General features: G+C 45.6%; 1 protein-coding gene and 1 long non-coding RNA gene across 6 annotated transcripts in view; one reads left to right on the top strand and one right to left on the bottom strand.

Annotated features, from left to right (window-relative positions):
- Nucleotides 1–14,066, bottom strand: part of LOC142831238 (uncharacterized) — a 28,404-nt gene extending 14,338 nt beyond the window's left edge. The window contains exon 1 of the long non-coding RNA XR_012906910.1: nt 13,538–14,066. This is a non-coding gene — a long non-coding RNA (uncharacterized LOC142831238). The remainder of the gene's footprint in view (nt 1–13,537) is intronic.
- Nucleotides 1–15,426, top strand: part of PAK3 (p21 (RAC1) activated kinase 3) — a 200,792-nt gene that overhangs the window by 77,413 nt on the left and 107,953 nt on the right. The gene's annotated exons all lie outside the window — the stretch shown is intronic.

Raw genomic sequence — 15,426 nt, 5'->3', positions numbered from 1 at the left:
GAACTATCACTGCTGAATGGTGAGATTTTGCTCTTGATTATGATGCCCTTACACCGAATGGGAGAAAATGGTGGCACTAAATTCCCATTTGGCTTCAGAGAAGTATAATGGGATATAGTGCCCCATTTTCTCCCATCGCCACTTTCCAGCATCATCAGCTACTTGATGACTCATTTCCACAGCCCAGGTGAGGGAGAGGGGGAATGGTTTCTCTTTGGAATCAGAAGAGTGGAGTGTAGTATCAGAGGGTTAGCCATGTTAAGACTGAATCTGCAAGAACAATGCGAAGTCCTGAGGCACCCTATGGACTAACAGATATATTGGAGCATAAGCTTTCATGGGCAAAGACCACGAAAGCTTACGCTCCAAGAGTGGAGTGATCTGCCTGTCAAAGGGTATTCTCACAAGGAATGAGGCACAAGGAATGACCAGAGTTCCTCCTCCTTTGTTCAGGGAGGACAAGATGGCAAGTGAATTATCACTCAGGAAGGAGATAATTGGCTATAGTGGCATGAAGCGCTGTGCATGTGGGTGCACCAATCCTTTTTGTCATAGGTAGTTGTCCATGCATTTTCCTCACAATGGTAATTTACCTGGCAGTGAAGTCAATGTGTTTTGGAGCATGCAACATTTGTAGGGTTGCCAGATGAAATGAAGTGTAATAGGTCAACGGCCTGGACTTTGATGTTTCTGAAGTTATTTGGGCATCACATGACCTGTGTGAATAGAAGACAAATCCAGATTGCTGTAGGAAGGTGGAGGGGAGGCAGCCCAGGAGGGAACAGACCTCCAAATGGGAGCCACAGCAGTGCTGCCATTATCCATATGCAGAATATACGGATGCATAGGGCATCTGAACATCTGGGGCACCACTGGATCTTAGTGTTCGCCCACCCGCCTTTTCCTTTTTCTGGTCTGTGGCTCTCTTCCTCTGGAGCGGATCTACTTAACTTAAAAGTGCAAAAAGCCTGCCAGAGCTGTTAGCAGAACACTGAACCTGTGAAAGAGCCATTCAGGTGATCGCCATTTATAGGCATTTGCCAACCCTAGGCGTATACTGTCAGTTTCTGAATTTACTGTGTTAGTGGATGGGACCTGAGTTTTAAATTTGCTTAAAAGCTATTTCATTAGCGTGTTGCTGAAGATTATAAAATCACATTTGTAAAAAATCATCACCCCCCCCCCCACCAGGCCGCCATTGGGCATACGGGCACCAGTTTAATAGTACTGCATAAGACCCCAAGTCCTAAGATGGCTCTGAACAACAGTATCTCTGTCTCTCCTTCCTCCCATCCCTGAGAGACATGCCAGTTAGATATTTCATTCTGCCTCAGGTTTCTGTTTATTGGAGTATTTAGGATTCTATTTCATGTCCACAGTGTCGGATCACTGGCCACCCTCTATCATGTTCAGTCTGGACTGGGTAACTTCACTTCTAATTACTTCAAATTCTAATTACTTTATAGATTCAGCCTCTCAAAATTGCAAGATTGGCTCTTCAGACTTAGATCAGTCACAAACCCTTCTATGGTTTCACCTTTTTGTGCTCTGCTCTCTGCACAATACTCTTCAAATTTCATTTTCCCATGCAGTGTAGCTTCCCCACATTTCTGTACTTTAGTTTTGCAGTTAGCCTCCTCTGCCTGAGTTAACTGCTTCAGAATCAACTAGTGTCCAAAATAATTGCCTTCCGACTACCTTTTAGCTGGCACCCACTGCTTGCACATACCAAGTGAAACACTGCGTAAACCTTGTTCCATTAGATTCAGTGTTTCCAGGGCGTTTCAACTGTGGTGGAGCGTTTCTGTGCTCTGTTCTTCCACTTTTGGATTTAAAAAATAACTCCAAGCCAAGGAGATTGTTCTGTAGAAGCTTAGAGCTGATCAGATGGAGCTTGGGCACTGAATGAAGTAGGCCTCAGTCAATCAGCTCCAGAGGTGGGCCGGAGCCACAGAACTATAATCCAGAACCAGCTTTCAAACCCAGAGCTGAATGAGTTTCTCAAAGCTGTGCTGGCCTGCTTGCTGACCACGGTGAGAGCTATCCCTTGAAATGGCTCCTTTGCTGCTGCACTATAGGGCCATGTGCCACCCTCTGTTGCATGGAGGAGGTAGAGGTAATTGTTAATGAAAAATACCTGTTTCTTACTGTGATGATCAGGAACATGCACAGCATTTCTTCCTTATTTTTCAGAGATTTTCTGAGAGTTTTTTTTTATCATTGCCCCTGTGTGAAGGGAAACCACTCATTCCATAGGAAACAAGTACTGTTTTGTTGCCATCCTTCAGCAAAAACTCCTTCTAAAACAGTGTACTGTGTAAAATTGCAGTGCTGGAACTCATATGCAGACTGGACACTATCAGACTGGGTCTGAATAGAGACTGGGAGTGGTTAGCTCACTCCAAAAAGTAATTTTCCTCTTTTGGTTCTCACACCTTCTGGTCAACTGTTGGGATTGAGTCACGTCCACCCTGACTGAACTGCCCTCGTTAGCACCGGTCCTCTACATAGTAATGTAACACTCCTATCTTTGCATGTTCCTGCCAAACTGAAGTTTCCATTTCATGCAGCTGACGAAGTGGGTTCCCGCCCACAAAAACATACACCCAAATACATTTGTTAGTGCGTGAGGTGCCAAAGGACTCCTCATTGTTTTTGCTGAAACAGACGAATACACTACCCTTTAGAAACTATGCACTGCCTTGTCTCACCTCCCTGGGAACTGGTGGTAGCCGATTAGACCCTTTCTTCTCCTTTGGAATTGAATGGCTGTGCATGGCAGCTAATGAGAAGGACAACGGCAGCAGTTAGGACGACAACTAGCTTTAAAAAAAATCCAGCAAAACTGGGTGTCACTGGCTGTGTTTTGTTTTGAGATTTGGGGACTGTTTGAATTCAAATCTCTGGAGAGTGCAAACCTGAGTGAATGAACCAAAATTAAATCCAATTGCATGAAGCTACCCTGGAACGAAAACACCCCATTCCTCTTGTGCTTGAAGAAGGAGAGGAGTGGGTAGATCAGGCTGTCTGGGTTAGACATGCAGTCCATTAGGACAGGGGCACACACTGATCAACACCCTGAAGTTCCCCTTTAAGTCTGATGGAGCTGGCGGAGTGCCTGTGAGCAGGGGCAGATGACCGTTTTGCGGGGCCCCGGGCAGCATAATTTCGCGGGCCCCCCCCCTTTGCCACGGTGCATGCGCGGTGGCGCCACGGCGCATGCGCGGTGGCGCCACGGTGCATGCCCGGGGCATTTTGAAGCGCGGGGCCCGGGGCGGCCGCCCCGTTTGCCCTGCCCTATGTCCGCCCCTGCCTGTGAGGGTTTCTGGAATAGTTATTCAAAAATACCTTATTTCGAATTAGCACATCTACACTGCAGGGAAGCCTCAAAATTAGTCCGAGGCAGGTTTCCCTGATGTAGATGCGTTACCTGGATTTAGAGCCCCAGGAGGCACAGGGGAGGAATAACTTAGAATGGCCCTGGTGAGGCGCTATTTCAAAATAGCAATAGTAGAGCATCCACTCATGCCTTATTTCGAAATAGCTATTTCAGACAAGGCGTTATTCCTCGTAGAATGAGGTTTACAGATTTCAGAATAAGATGTCTGTTATTTCGAAATTATTTCACAATAACAAAATGGCTGTGTAGATGCTTGCATTGTTATCTCGAAATAACGGTACAGTGTAGACGCACTTTGAGAGTGCTCAGCTCTGGCTGCAGAGTAAGCGATTCCCAGTCCAGCTCCATGCCCTCGTAACTCTCACATTAAGACTATGCAGAATTTTCCTCATGGACCCTGGGAACACTTTGAAGGCGAAGTTCGTTGCCGATGGAATTCAGAACTCCCATACCTTGTAAAAAGCCATAGGCTGCACTTCTCTGGGTTGAGTGCAAACACATTCCTCTAGCACATTGCAATATGGCTGATCTAAACCCTTGATTCCAAACCCACTTGGACTTTGGCTCCAGATCCATGCACTGCCACTTGGTCCCTTCTCCTGCTGCTGGAACTATATCAGGAAAACACACAGGATACTACAGATGAAGGTGCTCAGCTGTGTTCTCCTCTCTGAATGGGAGTATAAACTATACATCACTTTTCATTGGAACAGTCTACCATTCCCAGGAAACTGGCTGTCCCCACTTTAAGAACAAGGAGGTAGGACCGGTTGTGATATTGCTTAGCAACATTTCTGATGTGAACCAGCCCATGGCTAACCCACAGGGGTTAGATGACTGAGATTCCCAGTGTGGGGACAAAAAGAGAGACCGCCACAGTGTCTTTCCTGACTGGCATGTTCTTCTTGTCAGGTGTTATTTTCAAGATGACTTTGTTTAGTTGGATTCTGAGCTTCACAACAGCTGATGACTGTCAGCCCAAGCCAGTCATGTCACTCTTATGGAGTGATGCTTTTTTGGTGGTGGATATTTGAGGCAGGTGCTTATGCTAAGGCAGCTCTGCCAAGCATGGAAACTTACAGGACAACTGCAAAAGCTACTTCTGGGACAATGAAGGAAATTGGGACACAACAAGCAGCACACGCAGACACAGACACACATGTACATGGACATGTGGAAGGTACTGCATCTTTCAGTGAGTGGAACCCCTAGATAGGTTCTCCAATAGCACAGATCCACAAAAGGAGGCTGCTTCTTCTCTTATGTTCTGGGATGACCAAGAAACAATGCATCTCTAGGCTTTGCGGTCTCACTGATACTAAAAGAAACAAGCATCTTTTTGAAAATGTGTGTCAGTGCAACAGCTGGAGAGCAATTGCAAGCTTATAGCCTTGTGGGAGCTGCCACGGTGCTGTCCACCATGGCCTTGCAAGTTAACCTTCCTGGGAAGGGGGCAAAGGGTTTAAACTCCTTGTTTTGGATTGTGCCAGTCTGCCTATTGCAAAGGGCCCTCTGACTCCTCACACAGACCACAGCAATCCCAGAGCAGATCAAAGGATCTGTCTAGTCATAAAACCTGCTTACCACGCAATCAATGCCAGATGCTTTCCTCAGAGGAACGCCATATGATGGCAACCTCAGTGAAGTAATTAATTAGGTTCTGGGCGATTAATAGGTTTCATGTAAGTGAGAGCTGAACTTGGCTCAATGCACCTAACAGCGGGATACCAAAGGGGATCTTTTTCTGATCCCAGCTGCTGATCCGATGAGGCCCTGAAGCATGAAAATTAAAACAGGTGCTATTGTCTAAAACACCTAACTTTCCTGGCTAGAGCTGAAGAGTCAATGCATTTGGGAATGTTGATGCTGTTCCAAATTCTGGACACCCGTCCCGTATTTCCCATTATGGGAAGAGTTTTTTTGTGTTTGTTTGGGGTTTTGGGGGGTTTTTTGCAAGTATTTTGCCACTCTGTCTTAAAAACAGTTATTGGCCTTGTCTGTGATGTGTCCATGTGGGTATTAATTTCTCAGTAGCATACATGATCAATCTATACAGCAAACCTCTTTTTTTCCTATTAGTATCTGCAGCTGCACAGAGCCAGGGTCCCCAGACTTCATTATTTCTTAATTAGTTCTCTTTGTGACTGAACAGAACAGGAAGTAGCCTGCCAGACAGTACTGAGGTAACCTGTGGCCCTATTAAATCTGCGCACTCTCACATTTTATTTGGTGTCTGCTGCTGGGAAATACATTACAACACAGACCTGTGTAGAGTTTAAGAGGAAGAAATGGGTGGTGGTGGTAGGATAATATTCACAGAAGCCCTGATGGCAGGCCTGGTGACGGGAGCAAAGGGGCAACTGCCACAGGGCTCGGCGATTCAAAAGAACCCAGGGTTCTTGGTCACAGCTACTGTGGCAGTGACGGTGGCCGGAATGCCAGGCCCTTTAAATTGCTGCCGGAGCCCTGTATGATGCACTCCAGGCAGCACTGAAGGTTGCCTGGGGTAGGTGCACTGCTCTCTTGGCAGTGCTGAGGGCTGCGTGGGGGAAACTAGCTCCAGCTCTGCTCCTTCTGCCTGAGGCCCTGCTCATTCTGAGGGTGCAGAGCCACCTCCCCCCCATGCCTCACCTAGGTGCCCCATGAGTCTGCTGGCCTCACATGGCAGGAGAATGTGTAGATTTTGAAGAAATCATCTGCTAAGGAAATAGCAACGAGATGTGTTGGAATGGGGAAGTGAACCAGTTTGTTTTTAAGGCTTTTGTGTTTCCCCTTTCTGTGTACAGGTTCCTTTTTCCTAGCACATTCTCCATTTATGATAGTGACTTTATGATCAACCCGTCAAATTCAGAAGTCCTCATGCCTGAAAAAATCTTTTTTCTTCAGATCCAGACTGAGAACTGCCCCACAACATTGGACTTTCTGTCTTTCTCTTTGATTGTTGTAAATAATTAACATCAGAAAGGCAGAGTCATCATGTTGCTGTTTTAGAAGCTATTAATTATGCTAAAGAAATTAATCCCACAAAATTTAGCCTTTTGCATTAATTTGTTTTGGGATTGTATTGCTGGCTTGATGCCTTTTCTCCTCTTCCATGCTATTGATTCTCTAATCCAAAACCTAACACTAGTTTGACCACTTCAAACTGCTTTTATAGTCAGACATTCTAGCTTGTTTGCTCCAGCCCGGCGTTGGTGCTCTAGCTTCCCCCGCTGCCCCTCCTCGGGGCTGAAACTTCGAATGTCTACATTAGCCTCCCTAGTTCGAACTAGGGGGCTAGTGTAGCCATACCCATACTGATTTTTCTGTGGATCAGTGGCTCCCGACCCAAATAAAGTTCCCCATCCCTGGATTAGAGTAATCTAAGCAGAATGGACATGGACAAATACTCATGCATAAGATTTGAAAGGAATGGTAATAACATTCAGTGGAGGTGTAGTTTCCTCTTCGATATACGAGCTGGGGGACCGAGTTCTCCAGCTGTAGAGGAAAGAATGGCTTTGCTGATTGGCAGCTCATTGGCTCATGTTCATCCTAGTGTATGTAGCTCCCCTGAAGTCAATGGAGTTGCAACAGTGACAAATCTGACCCCTTATCTCGGAGCCCACTCAAATCAATACAAATGTAATGGCATCTATTCTCTTTCCTTTGCACAGCTGCAGTAAAGCATAGACGCTGGAGTCTAAAGAAAGATCCAGGCTGTGATTTCACATTGGTGTATATCTGGAGCTAATCCATTGATAGCCCCAAGGTAAAACCTGTTTAGATGGTCTCAGAATCAGGCCCACTGCCAAGGGGCCAGAGAATGAATGTTGCACTATTTTAAGATATGGAAGAGAGGGAGGTGCAGAAGGATTTATTATTCTGAACCAATGTAACCACACACCAAAATATTCTCAATTCATGTTCATAAAGAAATAATCGTATGCTGGCTCAACAATTGATTCTGCATAAGATTACTTTCCAGCCACCTGCCCATGTTCCAAAATAGAGGTAGTATTTCTCACTGGGGGACAATGAGAGAGGAAATATAAGTAATTGAACATGAGAGAGGCTGGGGAAGCCTTCACAAATTCCAGTTTATCCCAAAGGAATCTGATTGGGTAACATCTCAGTTGACAAATCCAAGGATTCGACAGTTGAGGAAAAATAGTAAATAATGAATGGCAAAAGAGAAAACAAAAGTAAAGAATGCCAGGTCAGGATACTTCATGATATCTGACCTCACAGTACACTAGCTCTCTGATAAGATGTCTGGGATGTCTTATCCCTATATAACAGATAAAAACCATCTATGTAGAGAGGTGCCCACTGGGTTGTCCAAATGCACCAAAGACAGCTAAAGTCAATGGGAGCTAGACACCTATCTTGTATAGTTGCTTTTGAAAATCCTGATAGACACCTACATGCCTCTTTTCGTGCCTTTAAATATCTTTGTTAATCTAGTCTGAAATCCAGGCCTCATTGAAATCAATGGGAATTTTGCCACTGACTTCAGTGGGGGCAGGATTTTACGCATTGTCACAGAGAACGGAGCTCACTTTACAGTGTGTATTTTCTTCCTTCTTTCCCCTCCATCACTTCTTATTCAGCCATGCATTAGTGTGTGTTGTTGGCTTTGAAGAAGTGAATCTTCAGGAGGCTTTGGATTATGGAGTTTGAAATACCTTCTTAGCCAGAGCTAAGAAGGGGAGAATCCTGGCTCTGTTGAAATCAGTGGGTTTTGTATTGACTTCAGTGGGCTCAGACTTGCATCTGGCTTGTACAGACTATGATTAGCAGGGGGTGTAATGGGGCTGGGTGAAGCTTGCACCATGTGTCCATGCTGGGTTTGTTGGCTTCATTCATTGTGCTAGGGGTCTCCCTGCCTGCTAAATCTGTTGAAGATAGGGAGGAAAACACCCATATGCAGAGGAAACAACAGCCATGCTAGGCCCCAGGCAAGGTGGGGTGGCCGGCTCTGCACTACCAGAAGGGGCAGGGCCTCAGGCAGAAGGGGTGGGGTAGGGGCAACCAGCCCTCAGTGCCACCCAGAGTGCGCCACACTGCCCCCCAGCCTTTAGAGATGAGGCCTGCAGCAACTGCCTCTTTTGCGCCCCCATCAGCAGGCCTGCCCCTGTAAAATGGTTGTGTGTGTCCCCTTATGAGGCCCTTGTATTCATGAAGCAAAACACAACTCCTTTGCCTGGGACAGAACTAAAGAGTAAGCTTTAAAACCCTTCTGACACAGAGACCGGCATATACAAAAATCGAGGCTGCACGGAAAAAGCTGTTAATACCGTGTCATTGTCTAAGGGCCATAGCAGCTTTAATTACACATAAATGATTCATAAGACAAAAGTCAATATTGCTGTGGCCTTCTTGTAACAACCCTAGCGGGAACGCTTTCTCCATCTCAAAAGGATGAGGCACCTGTTGCAGCAGCAGCAGCACCTGAGAGGCCCCTAGGAGGAGGACATCATGTATGGAAAGCTGCTGTCCAGGTGCTGTGTTGCTGGCAAGGACTTGACGAGCTGTCAAGTGCAAGCTTCCCAGCTGTTGCGGGGATGCTCTCAGGGGGGTCAGGCCTGCAGCTGGCATACCTTGGTGGCTGTTGCTTTGGCAATTGTCATCTCATAATGAGGTTATCACCTTAAATGACACACTTGTGTCTTTGGGGAAGGGGGAAGCCTTTGAAAATCATTCCATTTAGAAACCATTTTGTTGATCTCTCCTGGTGGTAATTTTTTTCTCTATTCTCTTCCCTTCCTTCAGCTCTGAGGTAGTTGCCATTAAGGGTTTGAGGCAAAGCCCACTGAAATCAATGAGGCTCTGTATTGACTTCAGTAGGTTTGAGAGCAGAATCTTTATTCCTTTGGATCCCAATACTGTGATGAGGCCGCATCTATCCAGACCTGCCTATGGGAGGGAGAGAGATGGCAGTTGCTCGGGGCCCAGCGATGCAAAGGGGCCTGGAGCTCCCGGTCACCGCCAGTGCTGCTACTGCCTTAGCAGCGGTGGCCAGAGTACCAGGCCTTTTAAATCACCTCCTGGAGTGCTTCCCAGCAGGCTCTGGTGAGCTCTGAGGGTTCGGGGGTGGGCTATGCTGCGCTCTTGGCCCCTCCCCTTCCACTGGAGGCCCTGTCCCTTATGTGCGGAGCTGCCCCTGCATCTTGACCGCTGACCTGAAGAGGCTCTTGGCGCCCCTGTGTCTGTGTTAAAGTCATTTGAAAGTCACTCCAGATCAGGACCGAAAGTCCAAATGTTCAAGAGTGACCAATTAGTTCAAGTGTCTCTATTTTGAGGTGCTAGGTGGGATAACTCTGGACTGACTTTCAGAAGTGCTGGTTCCACACAGTGATTTGGAGTTGTGGGTGCTCAGCACCTCTGTAAATTAGACCCAGGTCATCTGATGCTGTTGGACACTCAACTTCATAGGTCTCTTTTGAAAACACTGGCCTAAGTGTCAGTAATCACTGATTGCGGCAGCCCAGGCAGTTGGATATCACAAGCACGAGGTTTTTCAATTGCTTTTCCACTTAGCACATCCATCCCATAGTGCTTTCCAGCTGTACAATATTCAATCTTCACGCCTAAAGATGAATCTCAATTAACCAAACTGCAGCCATGTTTGGATCTGGTGTTTTAAGTCTGAATCCTGGTCAGAACTTCGGCTCTTGAGCCCATCCAAGGGTAGTGTTCCTGTGAGGCACATGAGCAAGTGCTCCTATTGTCAGGTGTTGGAAAGTAAATTGTTTGTGAAATGTTTTGATGCTTTTTGAAACCTGTTTAGTTGAAACTTCAAATTGGTCCCTATTTTAGACATTCTAACAACTGTTTACAAAACAGAAAATACTTTAAAAAAATTGCACCAGTATTTGCATAGAACTTTGATAATTTTGATGTTAGCTGTAACCTCTCTATAATTGGGGAAATGGGAACATAGTGCCGAAGTCAATGAACTATGGTAATTTTATGCCAACAAAGGATTGGGCACTCTGTCTGAGACATTTTTGCTAGATGATGAGTTCCCAAACACTTCCCTACTTCCTCTTCTAATCATTAAAATATGTAGCCCTTATCTAGCACCCTTCATACGCAGATCTCAAAGTGCTTTACAAAAAGGAGTAAATAGGATCATTACCGTAAGGCCACGTCTACACTGCAACGCTATGTTGGGATACCTAATTCAGGAAACTAAGGGCCAGAGAGGCTAAGTCACATGCCTAGGTCCACATATTATATCAGTGCCTGGGGAGAGACTAATACTAATTCTGGGGGAAGTCCTAGTCCCGTTAAAGTCATTGTGAATTTTGCCATTGACATCAATGCAGTCAGGGTTTCATCCTCAAGTCCAGTGCCCTATCACTAAGGGGTATGTCTACATTTGAGCTTGCAGAGATAAACCCTTGCTAATTCCGCTCAAACTAGAACATTAAAATAGCAGTTTAGCTTGGGGAGCACTGTCAGTGACTTGGGCTAGCCACTCAAGTACATACCTGCCTAGACCCCTTGGGTATGTACTGAGGCAGTGTTTCTCAATCTTTTTTTTTATAAAGTACCCCTTTAAAAATTGTAAGTATCCCCAGTACCTATAGGTTTCAGACACACACATTTTTTTTCTACCATTGCAACACATTTGTTTAAACAACTTAATCGTAGACGGGCAGGTGATGACATTTTTGGGTGTAAAAAGTACAAAAATAATAAAACACAGTAAATCTTAACACAAAAATTCAGTTTTCTCCACATTTCAGTTGTGTTGACGTATCCCTCAGACTTCTCTCAAGTACCCCCAAGGGTACTCGTACCACTGGTTGAGAAACACTGTACTGAGGCAGCTAGCCCACACCACCACCTATGGCACCCAGCCTTTTGGATCTCTGAGGGTATGTCTACACTACCCCGCTAGTTCGAACTAGCGGGGTAATGTAGGCATACCGCACTTGCAAATGAAGCCCGGGATTTGAATTTCCTGGGCTTCATTTGCATAAGCGGGGAGCCGCCATTTTTAAAACCCCGCTGGTTCGAACCCTGTGCAGCGCGGCTACACGGGGCACGAACTAGGTAGTTCGGACTAGGCTTCCTAGTTCGAACTACCGTTACTCCTCGTGAAATGAGGAGCAACGGTAGTTCAAACTAGGAAGCCTAGTCCGAACTACCTAGTTCGTGCCCCGTGTAGCCGCGCTGCACGGGGTTCGAACCAGCGGGGTTTTAAAAATGGCGGCTCCCCGCTTATGCAAATGAAGCCCGGGAAATTCAAATCCCGGGCTTCATTTGCAAGTGCGGTATGCCTACATTACCCTCCTAGTTCGAACTAGGAGGGTAGTGTAGACATACCCTGAGTAACTCCTCAGCTTTGACTTTTTTTAAAAAACAAGAAAACTAAACATTTTGTTTACACAATAAAAGCACACTGCTCACTTTTGACTATGTGGGTCTCATGCACTAGCCCAATGCTGTGAGGCTTAGGGTGCCAGCCTGCAGTGCAATATGCAATCAAGACCAAAACCCTGTTTCCACTGCAATTTACAAAAGAACCCTTATGAATGGATTTGTAAAACCTCAGTGCAAAATGGTGAGAGGCAAAGTTATCTGATGAACAGTGCACAGGACAAAGAGTTGGGGAGTACGGTTATGCTCCTATCCCTACCCTGAATTGATGGACAGCATCGAGCTAGTCATGGCACTTCTCTGCCTCAGTTTCCCCATCTGCAAAACTGGAATAATACTAGTTCCCTACTGCACAAGGCTGTTGTGAGGGTTCAATAAGTCTTATACAAATTTTAGAACAAGCAAGGTAGAATACAAAGTAAAGTAATATTTAATCCTTAATGTTTCATTTAATCCTTTTCTGAGACAGTGATCTTCTTGTGGATAGCCCTTAATGCTGTTTCTTTTAGCAGAGGCAGGATTTGAGGATCTATGGTCCATTATGTGGCCCATTATTATTCTGATATTTCTCTTCCTGCATCTAAGATCTTACCCCGTAGGGTTTTATACTGCAAACCATCACCCCAGTATGTGAACACCCCATTTAGCTCTGTTAGTTATTGGATGTGGGCTAAATGCCAGTTGATTATAACAACTGTTGCTGGGATTCAACAACTGCTTAATGAGACGTAACAACTAAATATTAAAATAAATATCTATTAAACACAATCTCAATAGTCAATTGGTGTTTAACTGACATGTTAATTTTCTTATTACATCTCAATTAAATCCTCAGTTGAAGCACTCAGTTTTGAGTATGACCAAATTATGATGGGAGGTAAAAACATAAACTAAAATATAATCACATATGCTACAGCTGATCTTAAATACAAACACTTTATGAATATTCTTCTACCAATGAAAGAGTCGATTTGGTATAGGTACTTTTAAAACTATGTAAGAAAGGTAGCAAAAATAATCTGTCAATTAAAAGAGAGAATTTCCACAGCCATTTCCTTTTTGGCAAACTTATAACATTTGAATTTTTTAAAAACACACTTGAAATGAGTGTGCAACAGCAGCAACTAAGGCAGCAAAGAACATTTGTAAAATTCATTCTTTGGTTGAAGTTTGTTTTAGGGGGAGTGCTAGTTTACAAAACTCAGCGATGGAATTTCCCCAGACAGCGGTGTGGGGTGACACTTACAGGTCTGGGACGTTGGACAGAAGTCTGGGACTTTGGACAAAGCATGTTGTAATATAGATCTGGACCCTGCTCCCATTGCATTCAATGGGAAAGCTCTTATTGAGTTCAGTCAATGCAGGGTCAAGCCCATAAGCAGGGTGAGGCAAAAGACTGGGTTATATTTGGTAAAGGGGACAAAGAAAGAAAATATTGAATGTTTAGTGTCAGGAAACAGTTAGTGCGAGGCAGGAAGCTTCCCTTGGAGTCTATGTATAAATGTCTGCAGGCTTAGAAAAATGCTCTGTTCTAACTGGGCACCCACATCTTTGACCTGATGGGCTACTCAGTAGAGCACGACCGTTTAGTTTGGCTTAGTTTGTTTAGTTTTTTTCCACTGCTCTCAGCCACTGCCCTCAATAACTAGTAGTTAGGATTGATAATCCCTGGACCTCAAACTTCTTCACAGGAATGGGTAAGTATCATCATATCCTTTCTCCCGATGGGGTAAGCTGAGGCTAGGGAGAGATTGAGTGACTTACCCAAGGTCACACGGGAAGTCAGTGGCAGAGTTAGAAGTCGCTTTCAGGTCTCCTGACCCCCCCAGTCCTGGGCCCTCTACTCTGGACCATGCTCTGGTCACTGTCCACTGGACCATGCTCTGGTCACTGTCCACTGGGCAGGGTTTAACCACCTGGCTATTGGCTCAACGCTGGCGGGAGTCATTTCAGCTCAGAATGTGGGAATTCCTCTTGCTTTCCCCTCTGCCTGGATTTCCACAGGTCCCATGACTGGGCTGTTCTGACACCCTCGCTGCTGTGACACAAGCGCCCTGGTTTCCATGGCTTGTTGGGTGTTTCCTAGCTAGGGAAGCACCTTTGCGAGGCAGGCTGGCCGTGCGCGGCCGCCCTACCTGTCCTGCCCGCCCGCTCCGCTCGGACTCCACTACGGACGGAGGGGCGCCTCTGGGTGACAACCTCATGACTCGCTTAGCAGGCGCTGGCACTACCCAGGTTGTCACGACAACCAGCCGTGATTCCAAGCGGCTCGGAAAGGTCTGAACCTCAGGCAAAGAACCAGCCCTGAGCTCGCAGCAGCTGCTCAACCCCTCAGCCAATCGCCGGCGAGCTGGGAAACCATGACATCATAGTCCAAGCAGGCCAAAAAAAAATAATAAAAAATTCTTGGTTTGCCGTCTTCCTCCTTGTCGCTTTTCCCCAACCCTCAGCTGGGCACGTAAGGAGCCAAACTAGGCTCAGTTGTTCCCATTTGTTATAGAAATGTAGCCGTGTTAGTCTGGTGTATCTGAAACAAAAACCAGGACTATGTAGCACTTTAAAGACTAACAAGATGGCTTATTAGGTGATGAGCTTTTGTGGGCCAGACCCACTTTCTCAGATCAAATAGTGGAAGAAAAAGTGGTTGTGACTATTTTCTTCCACTATTTGATCTGAGGAAGTGGGTCTGGCCCACGAAAGCTCATCACCTAATAAACCATCTTGTTAGTCTTTAAAGTGCTACATAGTCCTGGTTTTTGTTCCCATTTCAAACCCTTTCCCTGCTGATCTCAAAGCTTCAGGCTGGTTGGTGGGGATAGGGGTGTTAATGTGTCGCCAGAGCCAACAAACAAACAGCTTTTCAGTTAATTAATTCAGGCTTGGTCAGAACTAGTGGAGAAAAGTGATCCATTGCAATCCTGTCAGTAGGCTGGATCCTGTGCTAATACTGAGAACCATGCATTATATTGCTTGTTTTGCAGGCAAGGTATGGTAAATGCGGTGGAACCAGTTCCGTAACTAACAGAGAATACATTTGCACATACTGCCAAATGGATACCAGTGAGGGATTGCTCAGTGTCTCTGAGCATGGGTTTTGGACTCTTGCACCTGGAGCCACAGACGTGATTGGGGTGAATTCATTTCAGGAGGATGGACCTGAGGATTCCCAGTGCTGATGCTTCTGACATTTGGTTGCAGAGTTTTCCTGAATAGCTGCTTCTCTAGAACAGTGTTTCTGAGTAACTGGTCCATTGACCCACCCGAGATCTCCCTGACACAGTTTAGGAAGGCAACAAGTTGGTCCCTGGTACCTAATCAGTTCAGAAACACTGCTCTAAAATTCACTCCTGATAGAAATCAGCTGAAGCACAAACTTATAAACTTTACAAAAAGTTGCTCTCTGCCCAAGAAAGATTTGCCTCCTTGCCTGCATGGTCAGCCATCCTACCTGGTCTCCTGCAAACACGTGGGAGCTCTTGACTTGGTCTCTTTTATTGAGACCTCAGGGCTGACAGGTACTCAGTGGTGAGTGCCAATAAATGGTTTTAGTGAGCGCTAAATCCTTTCAGGGTAGACTGAGTATGCAGGAGTTTACCGCTGTATGGGTGCCACGTATTATTATTTACTGTCGCTGTGAGATGGTCTATCTGATC

This window comes from Pelodiscus sinensis, chromosome 13 (assembly GCF_049634645.1).
Source record: "Pelodiscus sinensis isolate JC-2024 chromosome 13, ASM4963464v1, whole genome shotgun sequence".
In the NCBI taxonomy this organism is placed as follows: Eukaryota; Metazoa; Chordata; order Testudines; family Trionychidae; genus Pelodiscus; species Pelodiscus sinensis.
Note: the sequence above shows the minus strand (reverse complement) of the source record. Positions and strands in the feature narration are given on the sequence as shown.